Here is a 7429-nt window from a genome sequence, read left to right on the forward strand (position 1 = left end):
TAATAAAAGCATGCATTAGTTAGTAAAGTCATTCATGAAAGCATGTAGCGTTCATAAAAGGCAACGGAGCGCTCATTGTTAAAGGGAGCACTACGTTGAATTTTGTAACTTTTTCGGGGCCCCCATGAAGACAAGTGAAGAGCGCTACAAGGGCAAGCAAGGGCACTACATTACATCACTTAACCGAGCGTTACATCATTGCTAGCCAAGGAGAGGAGCAGCCAAGGCTCGAAGAGGGAAACGAGCGCAACATGTGAGCGCTACGTTGAATTATCTCACTGAGCGCTATGTATACACTATGGGCAAGGCTTGGTTTGAGGCTTGACACAAGGAGCATGTGTAGCGCTCAGTTCACTAACTTAACTGAGCGTTCCACTGGGAGCAGCCCCATGCCTCCAACCAACTTGAACCAAAGCTAATCGGACCCATCCTTCTTCAAATCCATTTTTTATTCAAGGCCAAATAAAAATCAACCCATTTCATTGAAATCCAAAGCAAGCAAAGCCCAATTGACATCACTCAAAGGCACAAGGATTAGTTAGAATAGAAATTTCATTTAATTGTAATTTGATTTCAATTTTCATTTTATAAAGCCTATATAAAGGCATCAGTTTCATTTCATTAAGAAGGCTGGCTCTGCTAGAGAGCATTACGAGTAGGGTAGAATAGATAGTCTTCTTTGAAACACTTTTAATTTTCTGTACTCTTTACATTTCAAAGATCAATTCAGCTTTATGCAAATTTCCTTTCCTGAAATTCTGTTCTTCTGCACTTTCACAATTTAGTTTCCTTTGAGCTTGTTTTACTCTTCTACATTCTGCAACTTACATTTGAAATTGTTGAGATCCAAATTTACTTTTTTCCTGCAAATATGCAATTCTGTACTTCTACAATTTCAGTTTTCCATTCACACTGAGCTTGATTTACATTTCCTGCACAATTTAATTCCTCTGCAATTGCTCTAAGCTTTGATCTACTGCTTCTTTTACTTTCCAGCACCCAGCCCCCTTTACATTTTGCTGTAATTTATTTTTTCTTGCTCTTTAAGCTTTTGTCCAATCTACATTCTGCTTATTTACATTTCATGCAATTTACCTTTCTTGTCATTTAAGCTTCTGCAGTTTACATTCCTTGCTCTTTAAGTTTTCTGCTCATTTACTTTCTGCAACTTTAAATTCACTGCTATTTATATTCTGTTGCTTCAATTTCACTTCAATTCACCAATGTTAGCTTGACTAGACTAATCACTCACTAAAGTTGCTTGATCCATCAATCCTTGTGGGATCGACCTCACTCTAAGTGAGTTTTACTACTTGATGCAACCCGGTACACTTGTCGGTGAGTTTAGGTGTGGAATCTGATTTCCACCCACCACCTAATTAGCCTAAGCCTTACCTCGCATCGTAAAGCAAAGGTTAATCAGAGATTACGATAGTTCTAAGCTCATATGTATAATATATAGAAGAAATAATATAATCTAGAAGCCCGATAAAGAATATAGCTCAAAAATAGGATTTCCAAAGCGCAAAGCGTACTAACGAAACTACTAGCTTGAGACACAAGAAACAGAATAGATACAGCAAAATATAAGTATATAGTATCATAGGAAACTAGCCTCGGCTCGCGGAGTTTAAGCCGGCTAGCCATATACAAGTATACAGAATTATACAGAAAACTGACAGTTTTAAAACAGCTTATACAAGTTTTTCTCTCATAAACATGCCTCTAGGCAAAACAATATACAAAAGAGAGATGTATAAACAGATAAACCAAAAAGACTCCAAAAGAATCCAAGATCCTCCATGCCTGTCACCATCCAAAGCAACTCACCGAGGTGGGTTGCGACCTGCATCTAAAAAACACAACAAAGATATGGTATGAGAACCGGAGGTTCTCAGTATGGTAACAGTGCCCAGTGATGTAGGATATAAGACCCTGGGATGCCAAAGGCAATCCTAAGCTCCATATCCATCACAAGATTCAAGCTTAAGGCATTATAAAACAAATAAGCATAATATAAACCTCATCATAAATAAACCGGGTGAACTGTCTTAAGGGAGTTCTAATTCTAAACAAACACCGCTGTCCCACAGCCTTCACCAACCTATCCTCCATGCGATCCCATTGCCACCGCCTTCCGAACCTCGTCAATCCCAGTAGAAAGCACAATTAATAATAATCCAAATAATTCACAAGTAACAGCATACAAGGCAAGTAGATCAAGTAAGCAAATAGACATGTTATTAAATTAGGCATACAATTACAAGTCAGCAAAGCAAAAAAACAGGTAGAAAATGCATATGATGAATGCCTGCCCTACTGGCTATGATATCACATTGTCGGTTCAACTGCCAACCCGACACATCTCCATGGAGACGTCGCCCTTCGAATTTTTCATATGGGAACCCCCGAGATATAGTGCCCGGATCACTATCCAGGTACCGGCGCTTGCATGCTCTATAGGTCCGAAGGGATGCAAGCAGGATACTCTTGCCACAGACCTCACATCTCAACGCATGTGGGACGAACTACCGCCCTTACGCCGCCGCCGCTACCTCGACAGGCGGGATCCAACCGCCGTCCCTGCTAGGCGCATAGCATCTCAAATTCTCAGTAAAAATAATATTTCAGTGGTTTTTAGAAAACATTTTCAGTATACAGAGATCCATCATCTCAATCCGAGTCCTCAACTCATCTCAACCACTGTCCCTTTTATAACTCAGTTTCCAAGGCCTAAAGTTCATCATTCCTTATCTCATATATCGCTCATCCTCCACCCAATGTCAAATCATTCTCAGCACGCCAGAAACCTAAGCCTCCGTTTTCTAATTTATCATAAAAAGTGTTCTAGAAACCTTAAGTTACATCCCATGTTCCAATATTCAAAATTAAGTCCATAACTTTTAAAATGGTGTTTTTAGGAGCTTACGACCATGTTAGGAAGGTAGAATAATTGAAAACAAATAAAATTTTGATAAACAGGACGTGTGCAGCTGCACAAGGGTCTGTGCGTATGCACAGGTGTCAATTTTTACAAGGATCTATGCACTCGCACAACCTATGCCAGCGCCCCCAACAGACTGACCTTCCCGACGTGTGCGTCCGCACAGGTTGAAGTTTTTCCTTATATGTGTGCGCGCACAAACTGTGCTGGCACTGCAAACAGAACGCACTTCCCTGTCTGTGCGTGCACACAGACGTGTGCATCCACACAGGTCAAAATATTTGCAGGGTGTGCGTCCGCACAAGGGTGTGCGCCCGCACACATCAGAAATCATGAAATTCTGCAACTTTGCAGAATTTCAGATTTTTAACACGAACTTTGAAGGATCATAACTTCCTCTACAAAATTTCAATTTTCACAAATTTTATATCAATTTAAAGAGTTTTCAAGGATCTTTAATTATAAAAAAATTTCAATCAATTTTGATAACCGAGGCAAAAGTTATGATCGAGCAAATTTCACCAAAAACTCAATTTTACCAAACTTTACAATTTACACAATTTCTTACCATACACATTCTCAAGCATACCATACCATCCAAAACTCCATTTTTCGTCAAAATGTACCTGTTGTATCATAATACACCAACCTTACCACATTCTCCTTCTCATTTCATTACTTTCAATTCCAACATCAACCATATAACACTTATGATCAAAATCATTATCACACTCACCATTTCATAAGTCATCATACTACAATTATCATAAGGAACTAACTTCCAATCCATACAATCATTCAACATCAACATATCATTAAAATTCATTACAATTAACCTAACAATCATCAATTCATCATCATATAACACACCAACCATCATTTTAGTTCAACCTATCTTATTGGTCACTAGACTATGTGTCCATGAATATTATATACTACATAGAGAAAACTGAAGCCATACCTTGGCCGATTCCCTTTTTTGCACCAAAACTCAAATTGATCACCAAATAGCTTTCAGCCAAATTCCAAGCTTTCACATCCACTCCACTAAGCACAAACAAGTTCCAAGAGCTCCCAAAACCACAATAATCAGACTATATACATATAAATCACCTCAAGTCATCCTAGGGTTCCAATTATACATAAATTCACAAAGGTTTAGTGGCTCTTACCTTCTCCCATATATTTACTAGCAAGAATCCAAGGCTAAGCAAGGATTAGAGCAAACCTAAATACCAAGAATCACAAAAACTCATTTAATCAAAAACCCGATAAACCCGAAATTTTGAGGAGAGAAACTGAGAAAGATTCGAGCTTTTCTTACCAGTTTCTTATATGAGTTTTGTAGAGCTCTTCACAAGGAACGTGTAGCCCTGACGGCACGTAAATCGGAGCACCGTAGCTCAGATATGAGCTTTGGAAGTTTGGGATGAATAGTAACCATGGGGTTTCTCTTCTTCCCCATTTTCAGCATGCAAGTGTAGTGTTTGATTATGTGTTGTGCTGAAAATGGGTTCATTCATGAACCTTTTATATGTTGGGCTTGGGCCCAACTTGGGCCCGGTCCAACCCGTTAGCATTTTTAGCGCGTTTGGCCCAACTTCGGGCCAAACCTTTAAAATTAACACCCAGTTTTCCATTTCTAACATTTTTCTAAGGTTTTCGCCAGTTTCCAATTTTTCTCATGCGGTACTGGGCAGATTTGAACCGGTTCAACCGGTTCAACTGCCGGTTCGTAGTTTTTTACGGTTTTTCAAAAAAAGCACATTTTCTGGCTCAGAAAAACCCACTGAGTCCAAAAATCACCTTTAAATCCTCAAATTCTTACTCTAACTTTTCAAAATCTAATTTGGGCCATTAATCACTTAATTAACCGGTTGATTAGTCGTGGTTCTTACATTGGATGCTGGTCTCTTCTCCTTTGGGCGTTGGATGCCAGAATAGGGCAGGAGGCTAGCGTTGTATGCCAGTTTTGAGGCTTCATTTCTAAAGTAAAGTATGGACTATTACACATTGTTGGAAAGCCCTGGATGTTCGATTTCCATAGCCATTGGGAATGCTCCTTTTGGACTTCTGTAGCTCCAAAAATCTCTTTCGAGTGTAAGGAGGTCAGATCCGGACAACATCTGCAGTGCTTTCTCTATCTCTGAATCATACTTTTGATCCAGCTCCTCAATTTCAGCCAGAAAATACCTGAAATTGCATAAAAACACACAAAATCAAAGTAGAATAAAAAAATTTAAATTTTACACTAAAACCTATGAAAACTTAATAAAAATTAAACACAAGATGCTAAAAACTATATGAAAATGATGCCAAAAAGCGTATAAAATATTCGCTCATCACAACACCAAACTTAAACCGTTGTTTGTCCCCAAGCAACTAAAAACACAGTAGGATAAAAAGAAGAGTAAGGTACAATAAATCTCAAAGTTTCCAATGAAGCTCAATTTCAATTAGATGTGCGGGACTTAGTAGCTTTTTGCTTTTGAATAGTTTTGGCATCTCAGTATCCATTAAAACTCGAATTTTTTCTTTTATTGCAACATGCTTTTTGCTGCTTTTTCTTGCTTCAAGAATCAATTTTTAGATTTTTCAGATTACCAATAATACTTCTCCTTTTTCCTTGTTCTTTCAAGAGCTAACATTCATAAACTCCAATTTCAAAAATGCACTGTTCATTCATACATTCAAAAAATAAAAGCAATACCACCACATCAAAATAATTGATTATTCTTATTGTAGAACTCAAAAATTTATGCATCTTTAATTCTTCTAAAAAAATTACTATTTTATTCATGTTTAATGATTATAAGAGGAATATTTTATAGCTAATTGAAAAATAAAAATTAATTACTACTAATGCTTATGTAATTCAAAAAAATAAAATAAAGACTTAAATACTACTAGTGATCATGTAAACCTAAATATGAAAGACAGGAATTAGAATAACAGAAATATGAGAAATAGGAATTGGAATAGTCACAGGGTTGAAACTCAACAACCTTCAGCTTGAGGGGCGCTGGGCTCTTTAAGGGAGAGCTTTTAGCGCTTCAATTCTTCTATCTCACACCCTTGCTTCTCTTGTTCCTTAATCAGTTTGCAAATCATGCTAGTTTGATCTTTTTGCTCCTCTCTTAGATTATCCAAGGTAGTTTGCAGGTGCATCACAAATTCTTTCAACTGATCCCAGTATTCAATTGGATGGATCTCTTGAGGAGGCTCAGGTGCCTTCCTTTTGGGATGATCCTCTGGTATCTTGGAGCTTTCCATCACCTGCTTGGTGATTGGGCTTTCCACTGGAATAAAATTGTCCACGTGGATCAGGATCTTACCCTCTTGGCATAGGTAAAGGAATAGGCTTGGATAAGCCATGATGGTACGAGTAGACATCCTGTTTGCCAACTTGTATATCTCACGGGGGATTATTTGGTGGACTTCTACCTCATTCTCCATCATGATGCAGTGAACCATCACAGCTCTCTGAATAGTGACTTCAGACCAGTTACTGGTAGGGAGTATAGAACGCCCAATGAAGTTTAGCCATCCTTTTCAATTGGCTTGAGGTTCATTCTTTTCAGCTGGTTTGGCTTACCTTTTGCATCCTCAATCCATTGAGTTCCAGGCAGGCAGATGTCCTCTAGGACTTGATCCAACTTAGGGTTTGCTACCACCCTTTTATTGTAGAAATTAGGGTCATCCCTTTGTAAGGGTAATTTAAAGATCTCTCTCACCCTATCCAGATTAAAATAGATGATCTTCCCCCTGACCATGTGAACCCCATTTGTAGGGTTTATCTTGTGCTTGATTTAGGGGATTTAATAACCGTTTTCCTATATTTATTCAATTAAATAGCATGGTTTCATGATTGTCTCCTAATTTGTGCTTAAGAGTGAAAACATGCTTTCTAGGACTTAAAATAGCTAAACTTAATTCACCTTGATTCCATTAGATGCCTTGATATGTTTGATAAGTGATTTCAGATTTAGGAGGCAAGAATTGGATCAAGGGAATAAAGAAAAAGCATGTAAAAATGGAGAACTCATGAAGAAAAGAAGGAATCGCAAAAGCTGTCAAGCCGACCTCTTTGCACTTAATCGATCATAACTTGAGCTACAGAGATCCAAATGATACGGTTCTAGTTGCGTTGGACGGTTAGCATCCGGGGCTTCGAAATGATATAAGATTTACCATAGTTGACCGTGCATAGGGGCGCGCACGCGCACGGTACACGTACGTAGGGGTGTTCATAAAAAAACCAAAATGTGGTTAACCAGTTAAAAAACCATAACCACATTTTGGTTAACCAGTTTAATGAAACAATTTAAAAACCATATCCATATTTTTTAGAATTGGTTAACCAAAACCAAATTAAAAAAAATCGGTTTTTAACCGGTTAACCAAAACCAAAACCAAATTAAAATCAAAACCTAATTTCATAACCAAATTACATACTCTTTCTCTCTTTCTCTCTCTCTCTCTCTC

This window comes from Arachis ipaensis, chromosome B10, assembly GCF_000816755.2.
Source record: "Arachis ipaensis cultivar K30076 chromosome B10, Araip1.1, whole genome shotgun sequence".
In the NCBI taxonomy this organism is placed as follows: Eukaryota; Viridiplantae; Streptophyta; class Magnoliopsida; order Fabales; family Fabaceae; genus Arachis; species Arachis ipaensis.